The sequence below is a fragment of the Limulus polyphemus genome, unplaced genomic scaffold (genome assembly GCF_000517525.1).
Source record: "Limulus polyphemus unplaced genomic scaffold, Limulus_polyphemus-2.1.2 Scaffold925, whole genome shotgun sequence".
NCBI classification, from domain to species: Eukaryota; Metazoa; Arthropoda; class Merostomata; order Xiphosura; family Limulidae; genus Limulus; species Limulus polyphemus.
This window is the reverse complement of record NW_013666535.1, coordinates 248,275-263,931: the sequence shown is the minus strand read 5'-3', so window position 1 is coordinate 263,931 and position 15,657 is coordinate 248,275. Positions and strand designations below refer to the sequence as shown.

Below are 15,657 nucleotides of genomic sequence, written 5' to 3'. Positions count from 1 at the left end.
AAAATCCGGCCATTCGTCAGGCCTCGTAATGTGTTAGCAGATATTTTATTAACTTTTATTATTTGATAACACAAATAAGAAAAACTAACATTCATTGTTATCATGAGAGCATTACTACAATTTGTAGTGGTTAGTATGCATTAGAGTTATCCCACAGTATTCGTGAGTTGTGAGACAAGATCGTGGTTAAACTGTTGAAAACGGAAATGACTCTGTAATGTAATTAAGGAATAACAGGAAACGCGATGAGCTCAGTGTCTAAACAGTGTAGCTTCTATTACTTTTTCTTCAAATTGTGTTCATGTACAATAATACATTTATTTCAATTCAATAAACGCAAGACAGCATATGCTTTAACCATGAAAAAGTAAAACTTTTCTTCAGCATTGCTCTTTAAGAAGACAGTGGGGCATTTATTTTTTGAATAAAAAATTCAGTGGATCCAAAATACCGTTAGGTGTTTCCAAATGTTTGCAACTCTTACAAATGTATTATGTATTTTTAACTGAGTAATAATAGTTGATTTAGAAATAAATAAGTGCATGCACTAAAAGCGATTCTTAAACTCTTCTTAATACTATGTAAATTTTTACAGTAATTATTTAAATGGATCATTGTTGGTATTGTCAGTGACTTACGAATCCAAACACGTGTCGAAAAAGTACCTGTAAAAATGTCGACAAGTCGTGAAAACATGAGACAATTTATCTATTTAGGCCTCTGATAATATTAACATGCTTACAAAAATAAGTGCCTTTGACAGTGAATAACGTTTCGCTCTAAAGAACTGATTTAAGCTTATTAGTGTTCGATTATGCAATATTTGTTATATTTAATTTATATTTATAAATTCCATTCAGATACTAAAGAAGAAATTCCTTCTGTCATGAACTTCAAAATTTTTTACCGCAAATTATATCAGAGTTTATAGGGTGAAATAAGAAGCTGGTGGAGTTAGCAGAAATTTAAATTTAGCCGCTCTTTATTAATGTTAGCCCATTCCGAGGCTCGCAGCAGTTTTGAAGAAAATTCGGAATGTTGCATTAAGATTAGAACTTTATGAAAAACGATACGGCTTTGAGTTGAACTATCATTGTGATACATGGCTAATAATTAAAAATTTGAAAACGTTTCTAATCATTTGTTATAAAGACCCAGAAGTGGCAGGTAAGATTCTTGTACTTTCTATGTATATTTACACTACAAATATTTAACAGCGATATTTCAAGAAGAACATGAAAAAATGTACAAAAAGTATTTATTTGTTTGTTGTTAAACACAAAATGACACTATGGACTTTTTGTGCTATGCCTACCACAGGTATCGAAACCCGGTTTTTAGCGTTATAAGCCTTCAGACTTACCGCTGAGCCACTGGGAGGCCCTAAAAAGTAGATGTAAAAATAAAAGGGGGTTAAAAAGGATTAAAAAAACACTCCTTAAAAACTTAAAATTGTGAAAAGCAACTTTTAATTAAAAAATACATTTACTTACCTTCTCCAGTGGGAATTTATAAAATATACTGTATTTTTTCTGCAAGACTTCATATTTATATCGTATCCTGATATTCAACATACTTAATTTTAGGTTTTACTGTTATGCTTTAAAAGGTCAGTATTACTACTAAATTTAATAAAGATAGATTTTTAAAATTTTTGTTTAATCACATGTAAGGAAAATTTAATTATTTACGATATTAAAGTTCATAACATGCTATGTTGCAGAGGGCGTTTTAAATCAAAAGTAAAGTTGTTCGTCCACTAAAAACTATCGGTGATATTGGAGACGTCGGAAGGTTAGTGTATTAGTAGTAATTTTAAAACAAATATTATGAATTGTTAAAATATAGCATAACGTGGCTTAGCTATACCGGAAAATCTAAGATTTTATGTTTGTGTGCATTATATTTAATTAATGTTTCTTCAGAGTAAAGCTCGTCGTTTGAATGATTTTTACAACATTACAAACTTTAAAAATTTAAATTTTTAAAGCAAAGGTGTTGTTTCGAAAATTAACAGTAACACACGTAGTACTTCTAATTACGTTACTAAGTGCCAGTGAACTTTAGAAGAGTTGTGTGAACTGTGGTTCCAGAATATCAAATGACAAGGTCTGACTGAATGATTGACATGATCTAGCGACAAAGAATTTTTATATATTATATAGGCTTTGTTTGTGTTACTAGAATCGACTCTGATTCTGAATTCGATTCGTTCGAAAATAGAAGTTACAACTTTTATCAATAGAAGTTAGAACCGTTATTTTGAAGGAAGATATAGAAAACTTTACACTTGTAACGTAAGTAACTTTGTGTTTATAGAATTAATATATATTATGTAATATTCTAAAATAACTAAACTACAAACTTTCCATAGAAGTTATACAAGATAAACATCAATATTTGTCAAATGAGTGAAGTATTATTGATATTATAATAAAGTAAAATCTGTCCAACCGCAGGTGTTATAAAACTAAAAAAAAATTTTTTCTCTCCATTGTCCAAGTTTTAACTACCCTTTTACATTCACGATTATATTTTCATATCTGTGTATTTTGTTAAAAAACAGAAATGACTAGAATTTCAGCCATGTGATTGAAGGTCATTTATGAAACCGAAGATAGCATTAAAAAAGTTGAATTTTTGGATTAGGTTTTAGAAAATTGTTATAAGTTTTAAGAATGTACCCTGGAGACACATCTTAATTGGAAATTCATGAATTGAAAACATAAATTTAGTTAGTGGATTGTGTAAGAAATGGTTTGCCTTTTTTAAAAGCAGCATCAAGAAGAAGAAAAAAGAATTATAGCAAAAGTCATGCGAAAATGTAATAAGTTGGTGCAGCAAAAGAATCCCTTTCTAAAACCCTTACAAGTATTGTTTAATAATTGCTAACTTTCAGATGTTTCTTCACATAATCTTTGACAAAATACTTAAGTTAATTTTAAGGTTTTGCTAACATCCGTTTCGGACTAACAAGCCTATTATTTTCCAGATTTCCACTTTTCCCAGACTTTTTAAAATTAGGGATCACATGCCAATTTTTCAGTTATCAGTAATTTCTTCAATGTTCAGTGACTTCTGAAATACAGCAGTTAAAGCTCCACCATCTTTGTACTTGTTAAAGTTATATGATATATCTAGTCAAGGTTAACTACATAAAAGAGCAAGATGATAGAATGCCATTTGGCCCAATAAGTCCATTCTTCACTCATAGAAAGATCCAGTCAAAACTAAGATAGTTACTTACATTCATAAGCCTGTTGAACAAAGTTTAAAGTAATTTGAACTAATCATCAAGTAGAAAAAAAAAGCATCACACTGTCATCAAAACTTTTTTGTTTTGTTTTTCAAAAGGAGATTATGTTCATCCATTGTAAAATTATAAACAATAATTTACCAATAAGCCCTAAGAAAAACATTTAAGCACATCTTTGAGACAAATTCACTTGTAGTGGCAACCCATTACAAACTAGTATTGGCATTTTTATAGTAAGAATATAATTCTCTCTTGAATGCAGGAATTACTGTATGAAAGTACAAAAATACTGTTACGTTATATGTAACAGCTTAAGAGATATTAAAGGGCACAGGTTTCTAAACACTCTGTTTTGTGCTGATGTAGATTTATAGCAAGAGAAACAATATAACATAATCTATGGACAAAAGGGGGGCATTTGGTCCTTCAAGGCTGTCCTTATACATCCAACCTTTTGGAAAGTAAAAATTTTAACTGACTCATTACATTTCAGGAGATCATTGATTCCCCTCCTAAACTCTAGCAACATGCTGTTCTCCACTATTGATGGCATCACCTCATTTCATAAGACAGTCACCATGTTAAAAGAATAACACTGTCTTAAATAGAGCCTAGCTAGTCTTGAACAAATCTTAAACTTGTGTTCTCTCATCCTGTTATCTTCAGAATATATCATAAAGAAACCAGAGGCTTTTATCCCATTGATCCCTTGCATAATCTTGTCAACTTAAATAAGATCACTTCTTACCCTTATTTTCTCAAGAGGAAATAAGAGATCTTAACCCGCCTCTGTAAGATAACTCATCCTTCCCTGGAATTATCTTTGTAGCCCTCCTCTGAATGCTTTTGTATAAGTCACTATCCCTTCTGTACACAGTTTTTACAGGTGAGACCTGTCTAATGATTTACACAGAGAGATATTTACCTCTTTTGACTTATAATCAGTGTCTATAAATACACTCTAAAATTCCATTAGTTTTAGTACTAGTAACAGAGCACTGTTTCAATTTCTTGAGTAACTTATCCACCACTAATCCACAATGCCAAGATCCTTTTTGTCAGTTATGCTATTGAGTTGATTCCTATCTGTATCCTAACAGAGAGACTGACTTATGGAATGAGTTGCAATTGACATTACTGGAGGTCAGTACTTTACAAGATTAAGTGGGGAATCAATGATTTCCTGAAAAATAAAGGGTGTGTTTAAATTTTTACTTTCCTCAAGGGTGGATATGAAAAGGCAGTCTTGAAAGGACCACTTAGTACTTTATCCATATATTATTTTACGCATAAATACTAAAACATCATTTAACTGTCAGTTTGTATTTTTTCAAGAATTTAAACTAGATGCAATTTATATACTTAAAAAATGCATCATTTTATAGAAATCATTTGTTAATTATGATTAAAGAATAATAGTGAACTTTGTAAGAATTTATTATGTTAGTGAGTATTCTTCTGTGCTATTACCAATAATAAGTCTGTCTTTATACAACATACTGAAGATGGCAATGTTTTACTCAGTGACAAATGTTGAAACTTTATTAAGAAAAGTTGTTTACGTGAAGACAGCTAAATGTTTACTTAAAGCTTACACATAAAAAAAACTTTAGGAAAATCATTGTTGAAGTAGAGATTGAAAATGAAAACTAATTTGGGAAGCTCATGTAGCTTCTTGGCAAAATGTGTTTTTTTTTCGTGTGTAATAGTAAAAAATATTGATTGGTATATTCATTGTTTCTGTTATGATAAGTTTTTGGAATGGCAATTTTTTTTTCAGGGAGTTGCAATTAAGATCTTAAATTTTGAATTCCTCATCTGATAAATTGTATAAGTAATCCTCACAAGTTGGACACTGGTGTTTGTGGTTGGATTGCAACACCAATTACTTTTTTGTTCTCTTCATAATGCTGAAGCCCTCTCGCAGCATGCAATTTGATAATTGGTAAATATTGCTGAAATGAACTACTTCCAAAATGTTCTTAAATTACCCTCTCTCTCTCTCTCTCTTCTTTTTTTATTTTATTTAAGCATCATCTTGGCTTATAAACTGTCATACAGAGAGTGGATGAATTCTAGCAAACAGGCCATTCTGCCTGATTTATGCCTTCAACTCTTCCCACTCATCTAGTAAAATCTGTACTGAAATAAGCAGTAAGATGTTGAGCTTGTTCTATAGCATAAAGATCAACATTCTATTGAGGCCAGTGCTTTTGGTCATACATATTTGTTGCCGTAAAGTTATCTCAGTTTGGTCACCTCAAAAGCATTTGTCCGAGGCATTATATGGCTAACAACATGTTGTATTTGTCATATTTCAAATCTGCTTTTGTTTTCACATTGTTTAATGAGTGTCCCTTCAATTGTCCATTTATACATTTACAACAGAACTTGCTTACCATGAATACTTCATCCAGCCTTGAAATAAGCATACCATGTACACTATACAACTTAGCCATGGCACTGGGCTTAGTGATGTCAGTTTATTGAAACAAGAAAAATACTTTGCCAATTTCTCTAAAAACATCCTGCAGTAGAAACATAAACAAATTTAAGCTTTCAAGAGTTTTTTCTAAGAAGTCTTTGCCAGGCTTTTCTCATCCTCAAATTTGGAAAGAACAATTTGCAGCATCCCTATTATTCCATTGGCTCTGCTGGGCTTAGATATGTTATTTTCACAGCTCATTTACTTCCCTAATCATCCTTGAAGATTTTTGCAGAACAGGTTCGTGGATGTCAGGACATCAACTTTAATTGTGTATGATGAGGAAAATATGTCCTTTAGGATGAGTTCCAACCTAAGGACCATGCGGTGCATTTGAACAATCCAAGGTGCATCTACTTTCGAGCTTATGCCAAAATTCACACTTTCACTATTTGCTGCAATTTGGATTTCAATTCACTTGCCAAACAATTCTTAGAGGGCTGTCTTTAGTATTTCTAGAATACTATCAGATAAGGCATTTTACACACAAGCTTGAGGTTTTCATTATGAGGATAAAAGTTCCTTATTATAAAAACATACAAGGTTGTTGTTTTTTCTGTAAGTTCTGTTTGTGCTACCATCAATCATTAAAGAAAAGATATCAACAGCATGTTGTTATAGTTGTAATTAATCATACAGATATACCAGCAATTTCAGTGTTGAATGTCATACATCCTTTCTCATTTTAATAAATTCTTCCCATTGAGATGCTGTTTCCTTTCTGCAGTTCTTATGTTTTGGAAAGTGTGTAAATGTTCTCTCCATGGCTATGTAGTAGGCTTCCTGAACAGTTTTTCCATTATTGTAAAAGGGTCAAGAGTCTATTTTTTGCAGACCTATTTCCATATTTTTTGGATCACTCCTTTTTCTACCTTCTGCTACACTGTGAACATCACACTTCATGTGCTGTTTTACAGAATCCTTTTTAACATTTGTTTTACTAACATTATACTGTGCTATTTTTTTGGGGTAGTATCATCGAAATATTTAGTATCAAATAGTCTTGACAGTATCTTGTTTGTCTGCCTTTCTACTACTGTACTGTAACCAATTTCCAGCTTTGCAACCTAATTCGTGGACAGTTTTTACATAGCAGAAAACTTTTAACCCTTTTCTAGGAGCTTTTGGGGGATGGCATAATGTTTCTGAAATTGAAGGATTTGCAACAGTTTCTCACATTGAGGTTGAGAGTGGTGTTTGTCATCAGATGTTATTAGCATGTTCAAAGCAGTGGGTGAAGTTGGCTCAACTAGAATGAAGAAATTTGAAAATATAATTAGTAAAAATAAATTGTAAAATAATTATAAAATTGAGTATAATATAAATTACAATGATAGAAAATGAACTTAGCTAGGCCTGTATTTAGTGAAACAAACAATTCATGAATTGCGTGCCTTTATAAAAGTCAGTTTCAAACAAAGCAATTTCGTAAACCATATAAAGTTGCCCCACAAAAACTGGTCTTTGGTGGATATAATTAATTTCTAGGAAATTTTGCATTTCTGATTTCATAATTTTAATCCTTTCTGAATCAAGTGTGTGCCAAAAGAATTAAGTTAAATTTCGTAAAATTTCATACAAACTTTTGAAATAATATCTAACTTGTGAATTTAGAAAAATAATAAAATTTGATTTAATATTTGTATCTTTTTAAGTTTATAAAGTTTTGTTGCAAAATAGAAAAGAAAAGAAGCCCCTTCCAGTGGCTCAGTGATAAGTCTGAGGGCTTATAATGTTAACATTCCTGTTTCAGTACCCATGGTGAGCATGGCATAACTAGCCTATTGTGTAGCTTTGTGCTTAACAAATACAGAAAAAAAAAATCTTGAACATAAAAAAAAAATATGTACAGGCTTCAGGTAATGTAAAGTTTGTATTACTGTTGGTAATTATAGGTTTCACCAATTGGTCTGTATTCATCGTTAGTCATTGTGATGGTTGATGGTGATCTTGATGAGTTAAATGGCCTTCTGACTATTACCTGACTATTTTCCAAATTTAAATGTTGTTTTTGTTATGTTGTGTGACTAAATTATCATTTGATCCATCATTTCTCTTGACAGCAAGAATTATGCTTTCTCAATCAGTAATATAATGGAATTTCTAGAAACTACTTATTTGACAAAAGGGACAGTTGGATGATTTAGCAGTGAATAATTAGTGAACTATGTTTTTTTATAACATTCAAATATTGTTTGGGATTCTAAGATTTTTTATTTTTATCAAATAAATAGAGGAGATGAGGCTGAAAGTAGGTACAACTGGAATCATAATTACTTTATATCATATATCTTAATACCCACAAAAGCAAAATTTTAAGTTGATATCTTAAATCATGGGTCTTATAGCAGGTCATTTGTTTTAGCAAAACTATTTATCTCCAGTAAATAATATCTCAGTAATTCCATTTAACATCTGCTATACACAAAATAACTTAATATCTCAGTGTATATCACTATTGTTCCACATCCAAAGAGGTTAGAAACTAAGACTTTGAATTTGGGGCTTAGTTCATCATGTTGATAATAGAGATGAGGCTTTATTATGTGTATATAAGTTAGTTGACTGACAGATGGCAGTGGCTTATAACAAATGAAGTTCAAATGCTACTATAACTCTTATTACAAGAAAAATTCTACTCAGCCAACAAAAAAAAATATAATTAAGATTTGTATTGGGCTTACTGTGATGTAATTTTACATCTATTATCAACTAATGTCATGCCTCACCAGCTTATGCATTATAAATCATAAATAATAGAGAATAGAATGTCAGTTTTAGAAATGTCATGTTTTTGAAACTTTTTCTTGAACTTTATGTTCTGAAAATTAAATGATTGTTTAAGAGTTGTATGTACTATATAGGAACTTCTGAACTTTGATACAAGGGTTCTGCCAGCTCTGGCTATGTCAGCCATTTAAAATTGCCATATATCTATATATATATATATCACTTGCAGTCTTCTATTGACCAGTGATGCTTGTAATTTCATGAAGTGCATTGGTGTAATAAAGAGCAGACGGATTGCTTAATGAGTTGTTTTTCAGAACATTTGACAGATATCCTGCAGCATGTGTACATGTGCATTAGTGAAAGGAGATAAATCCAGCTGCAGTGCCCAAAGAAAAAACTCTTTCTTTATCTTACTACAAATATATATATAAATAATTAAGTAATTCAGTTATGTGCATAATATTTGTTTTGTAGATGATTACATTATCTATTGCTGTTGTCTAATTTTGTGTTGGTTATATGTTACAGGATATTTTTTCCTTCTCTGTAACATACTTTGGTAAATAGGTGATTCTTTGATATTCAAATGGTTGATATAAATAGGGTGAGTGTTATTTGATGATTAAAAATATTGTATGAAAAAAAAAATATATATATATATATGTGTGTGTATACAAGCTTATGTTTTAAATGTAGCATAAGTGTACCTTGTTTGCAATTGGTGTTTTATAGTAAAGCACACCTAATAACCAGCCAGTGAGTCAGTTCTCAAAATGTAATCTTGCTATACAAAGTTATATAATTTATGTTTAGTACTATGTATTGGATTTTGATCAGATTTAATGGAAAAGTTCTTGGTCATGTATGAGAGAATTGAACTTTTATTTAGTAAAACTGCTTAAGAACATAAAAAAAAAGAATGAACAATGTGGCAAAAGCTACTATATTTTGGCTTGTGGTTATTCTTTATATCAAACAAAAAAACTTTCTAAATGCCACTTTTGACATTCATGTAACTAATCAAAGGGACTTGTAAGAAAGAAAATCCCCTCACATGATGTATCATCTAGCACTATTCTATGAGATAACATTTTTAGAATATGAATAATTCTGACACATAGCAAAGTCATGAGTGTTGGTTTCCAGAACTGATATTGTCTCTAACATTCAAACCTCTTAACAACTTGATCAGTCTTTCAACATATCACTTATCCAGATCTCTAAAACATTTCAAAATCAGATTTTATTACCTTTAAGCTCTTTCCTTTCTTTATGATTTTTCAAATTAATATTTTTCCCCTTAACAAAATTCAAAATTTCTAGTATATTATCATTAAACAAGTTTTAAAGGTAAAAATTCTTCAGCCATATTTATAAGCATATCAGTTACCATGTTTTCTAAAAATGTCAGTCATTTAATTTTCTTTTGTGATAACATTCCAAATAATATTGTTCAAAGTGCTAATGTTTATCTAAAGTTTCATTTATCATGTTTACTAAGGCCTAAACATTGTAGCCCTTAGGCATTTTTGTTCTGTACTAACAGACTTTTATAGCTGTTCCTCAGCCAAAACAGGACTTCATGTGGCCCCTTGTTTTATTTACATCATAGCATCACTCACTCCACTATTCAATTAATTACCTTGAAAACTTAACACTTTTTATATTTTTAAACCTCTTGATTTCCCCATACATCCACATTGGAAAGGAGTTTTCAGTGGAATGTAAATTTCTGGAATTTTCTGATTTTTTCTGATTGCTGTATAAAATTAACAAAAATTTCTCAAGCATCAATAAAATTTAATCAATTTATATTATTCATCCAATCACTCTTTCACAATAATCTTTGTAATTACAACTTATTCTTTTGGTATTCAGAATTCCACAGATACAGAATTATACAGCCTTTTGATCGTAAGAGCTCCATAGTTACACAAGTTATATAGCATTTGGGTAGCCAGAGTTCCACAGTTACAGTTTTTTGGTAGTCATAATTTGACAGTTAAATAAACTATAAGGTCTTTTCATAGTCGGAACACATTTAAATATGTCCATAGGAAGGTCATTGAATTGTTGTAAAGGGTTCAGAGGAGAGCTACTGAAATGGTGCCTGGGATGGAGGGGTTGTCATATGAGGAGATTAAGATTTCTGAAATTGTTTTCTCTTGAAAAAAGAAGAGTTAGAAGGTATTTAACACTAAGATTGAGGTATTTAAAATTGTTAAGGGAATTGATAGTGTTGATGCATCATCTTTTTTTCATACTTAGTGAGAATGGTAGGAGTAGGAGATACAAATATAAATTTTGGCAAGGTAGGAGTCATCTTCAGCTAAGAAAGTTTTAATTTTCTAACAGGGTGGTTGGCCTTTGGATGTTGTGGAGGCACTAAAGTTAAATGAGTCTAAGAGAAAGCCTGATAACTATATGAATGATAAGGACTGGCTTTGAGGTGTTTTTTTTTATATTTATTTAGTAGTTTGGGACAGTGTAGATTGACCAATATGTTCCTTGCTGTCCCTAAACATTGTTATGTTGCCAAGGGACCCACTTGAATTAAATCTGTAGCATAGATGGCTTATATGGATATTAAAAACAATACAAGTAGCATCTTTTAACCTGCTTAGATCATCATCAAGTAAGAATGATTTTGAAAGTCATTTTTAACCAGGTGATGACCTAAGCAGGTTGAAACATTGCTACTTGTATTGTGTAATTGAATACAAATATTTTAATACCCATATCAAGCATCTCTACAATAGATATGAGTAACTTATATGGCATTTTGGTAATCAAGCTCCACAGTTACACAAGTTATGTGGCTTTTTGATATACGGAACTCAATAGTTATGTAAGTTATGTGGCATTTTGGTGTGCAAGAACTCCGTAGTTATAAGTTATGTGGCCTTTTGATATACAAAACTCAATATTTACACAAGTTATGTGGCCTTTTGATATACAGAACTCAATAGTTATGTAAGTTATGTGGCCTTTTGGTGTGCAAGAACTCAGTAGTTACATAAGTTATGTGGCCTTTTGATATACAAAACTCAATATTTACACAAGTTATGTGGCCTTTTGATATACAGAACTCAATAGTTATGTGGCCTTTTGGTGTGCAAGAACTCAGTAGTTACATAAGTTATGTGGTCTTTTGGTATACAGAACTCAATGGTTATGTAAGTTATATGACTTTTGGGTATATAGAACTCAATAGTTATGTAAGTTAAATGGCCTTGGGGTAGTCAAATCCCACTAGTTGTATAAATGCTATGACCTTTTGGGTGCATCATCCATATTTATCATGTGAATATTAAATTTTGTTTTTCGTGTGTGATTTATACTCCTTTGTTATTAGTTAAGTGCAAATATTAGTTGATTTTATGGCTTAAACTTCAGTGATATACAGATATGATGTTGGCAGCTCAAGTTTGAACAGCAGTATTACTTTAAAATTAGACAAGTGTAACTGTGGATATTTAGGTCAACATAGTTATATTTACATGTGAAATACATATATCCATGCATCATTATATTATTAAGTGTTACATTTTCTACCCTGAAGCTTGATTAGTTTGTTTACCTTTGTGTTAAGCTGGAGTTTAAGGTTTTCTAAGAATTGGCATTTTTAAAAAACATTCTAGGTTATAAAATTCATGTAAGTAGCAAACAAATGTCTATTGCATGTGAGCGTTTTACTTTTTACAATTGACACACCTATCTGTATGTTTAAATTCCGTTCACATACACCAGCAGGACGTTTGGTAGCACCTGTCTTGACCCTGGTGGCCGAATTTCCGTGAATAGGTATTACATTAGAATAAGACAAGTTGGACGACTTTTCGTATGTAGACGCAGTTGCGAAACTGTCTTAACTCTACATTCACTTGACCAGAATAAATAAGTAGTCTTGCTACTAGTTTACTCCACGCCTGTCATAAACCTTATAACCATGCAAGCGAGGCATGCTGTCTGCCATGGGGGAAAAAAAATGAAAATAAAAAATCGCTTCTAGGGGGTTCCTGACGGCTTACCTCGTGAGTCACAGCGATCAACTATCTAATAGTTGGTGCCGTGTTCCCAGAGTAATGTAGTGTATGGTAAGTCAAGGAAGCTACGTCATAGAGCGAAACTCTGGCTGACGCTAACACATAGAGTGCACCGGTCGTCTCAAGTTTTTGTTGAGGTAATCGTAGGATACTTCTGCATGAAGCTGTGTAAGAGTGGCAACTGAAGGTATTTTTATATTCTATTTTATTTATTTCTCCCCGACTTGAACTATTGATCAAGGTATTTGTGTCTTTTAAAACCTTAGATTGGCATAATAAGCTAACAGCCTGTAACCATACTAACTATGGCAAACGTGATTTATGTTTAAAACGATTGACAGGCTCTCGGTGTTCGAAGTATTTTGATGAATAACTACAGCTTTGGAAAACGTAAGGAATAGGTACGCACACCTTGAAATGTTAACAAACACGTTTATATATGTCTAACATAACAGGTTCGGTCGCATAATGTATGAAATAGTACAATCAATTTTCTTAAATTGAAGTACGGATATAGATGTACTATTTACATACTGAAATTAGCAGGTTTGACGCGAATGTATCTACTCAAAAAGCTTCGTGGCTCCACTAGATGTTGTAGTTAACATTTTCAACTTATATTAAAAACCACAGGGCAAAATTTTTGGGCATTAAAAGCCTTCTCGTTGAACAAAAACAAATGTTTAGCAGCAAAAAAAAACACTGATTTGCATTTATATCTATATGTTATATATTTGCTTTAGACGAGTGTCATTATACATTGTAATATTGTACTGCCCAGTATTTATATTTTTTCCACTTGTCAGGAGTGAACTCTTTTAATAATTGAAATCAAAGTTTCGTACTTTAGAACGAATACTATTCAATTTAAATCCCTACCTACGCACACTGGTATTTCGCCCTTCATCTTAAATTTACAGTAACAAGTTATTGGATGTATTATACGAGAGGCCTTAGTACATTTGATTCCTAAGAAGAAAGCTTGCAAACAAGTAAAAAAACCTGACGAACGGGTCCAGGGTGAATGTAACACGTGGCCGAGAAGCCGGTCCAGTCGAAAACTCGTTTGTATTACATGTTATACGTTGCTTAGTTTGAGTTACATGTTATACGTTAGTTAGTTTGTGTTTCGGAAGAAAAATCACTGTTCATAGTAATATAAACGAAAGAATAATTATTAGCTCAGGTCATGTTTAATACGTGTTTACTTTATGACAAGTAATGTTTGATCTTGTTTTACTGTTTTGTACATGTATAGTATTTGAAACAGAATCTAAACAATGATTGAGTGACTAGCCCTTGTTGATGATTCACTAAAACGTTGAATGACCAGAGCTACGATGACCTTTCACATCAGAGGGCCGAGTCATGAACGTTTATTCGTGATTCAGAAGAACTGCATATCTGTATTATTCAATGAGAAATATACTTGTTGCTTTTAATGTATCATAAGTAAATACAAAAACATAACTAGACTTGGATTGGTTGAAACACTGTTGATGATAGATTATTGGGTTGATAATAGTCGTTAATCTGTGACATCACTGATTATTGGAGTTGAACTTTGAACATTTCATTCTTATCTGTAATCTCAGTTTCTTGTGGGTTTCATGTTAGTAGTAGCCTTATGTTTTAAATGTGTTTGTTTTCTGGTGTTTCGCTTTTTAATATCGATGGTTAAAGGGTAAATTGTTTTTTTTTTATGTTGAAATTGTAGGCATAGTAGAACTGGAGGTTTTCTTTGTGTGAGTTTTGGCTTGTTTTTGGTGAATGACGTTTCGATATCTTTGGTGGCCTAAATAACATGATTATTTCTTGGAAGAGTCAAATCGACCAGTTAAATGACTAGAGGAACTTTAGGCTTAATATCTTCTTTCCTATAAATTATAAAAAAAAAGCTGTATCCAATAATTAGGAACACAAATAAATATAAATACGAAATACTAATATCTATATCTTTTCACATCGTATTAATTTTGTATTTCGTGTACAAGTTTTCATTTTCGCAATACCCATTGAACTGATTTGGAAACATGTCCCATATAACACACGTAATCTTTTTTTTTACGTTTTACCAAAATAAGTAAACAGTTGTGGTAGGGTTTGTGTAACATGTTTTTTTATGTATTTATTATTGATAATAATGTACGATTAACCCCCAAAATATATTCAAATTGTCTCTCAGTACAAAACCACGCGAAAAGTCAAATTTGTATTATGATTATAATTGTGATCACTAGTAAAAAAAAAAAAAAAAGAATCTAAAGCCCATATAAATCATATAATAAACCTTCACCTTGACATTGAAGAACGATATTAACACGAAAAACTGATAACTTAGTACGAAGTTGGGTTGGAACGACTCTTACTGAGTACGAGATTAAATGAAGGTGAATCTGTCGACAGAGTTTGTCACATGGTGCTTTGAACTCATATGGGTACTTGTAATATGCGTGTACTTTTGCAATAACTGCTATGTTGCCCATCTTGCATTGGCGGTTGAGTGGGTCTAATAATTGCGATTTAAAATGTGCTACAAACTTTTGAACATGATTGTTTCTACGCTCCAATAACCGGGCTTAAAATTAGTTTAATATTTAGACTTTGACGTTTTGGTTCACTTATATAAGTTTGTTAGATTTGATTACAATGATTTTACTCGTTCCTCCATGTTGTTCTCCTAAATTGGCCTGCTTTGGGTGAAATCTTATTAGAACAAGCCACGATAGCGCCAAACTATTGTGATACTCACTGTCCATATACAGTTAATAACTTGAGAGCATACCTTGAAAAACAGTGAACTCATTTTGATGGAACTTATAAGTTTGTTAGTTAGACACAAAGTGACCAAATTGGAACCTAGTTCTTCCTGGCACTTGGAAGTGTCGGAAACGCCAAGCGTTCATAGTTTGGCCTTACACTACCTGGAATTATTTGATAGATTTATTCAAGTGTTCAAAGTGTATCTCCTGGGACTTGGTTTATCTCGCCATGTTTGGTCTTTTCGTTTAAGAATTAGTGATGATGATAATTATTTTACGTACTTTAACCAATAAAAATGTTTTCCGAAAATGTTAGGAAGTAATAATTCGATATATAGGACGTGACGGCACCTGGTGACAGTTACCAGTTCTTAA

At 31.7% G+C, this 15,657-nt stretch overlaps 1 protein-coding gene across 1 annotated transcript in view; it reads left to right on the top strand.

The window, feature by feature from the left end:
- Positions 1-1,864: 1,864 nt before the first annotated feature.
- LOC106461270 (supervillin-like) overlaps positions 1,865-15,657 on the top strand; it is a 150,000-nt gene continuing 136,207 nt past the window's right edge. The window contains exon 1 of the mRNA XM_022388138.1: positions 1,865-2,297. The gene's annotated coding sequence lies outside the window, so the exon portion shown is untranslated. The remainder of the gene's footprint in view (positions 2,298-15,657) is intronic.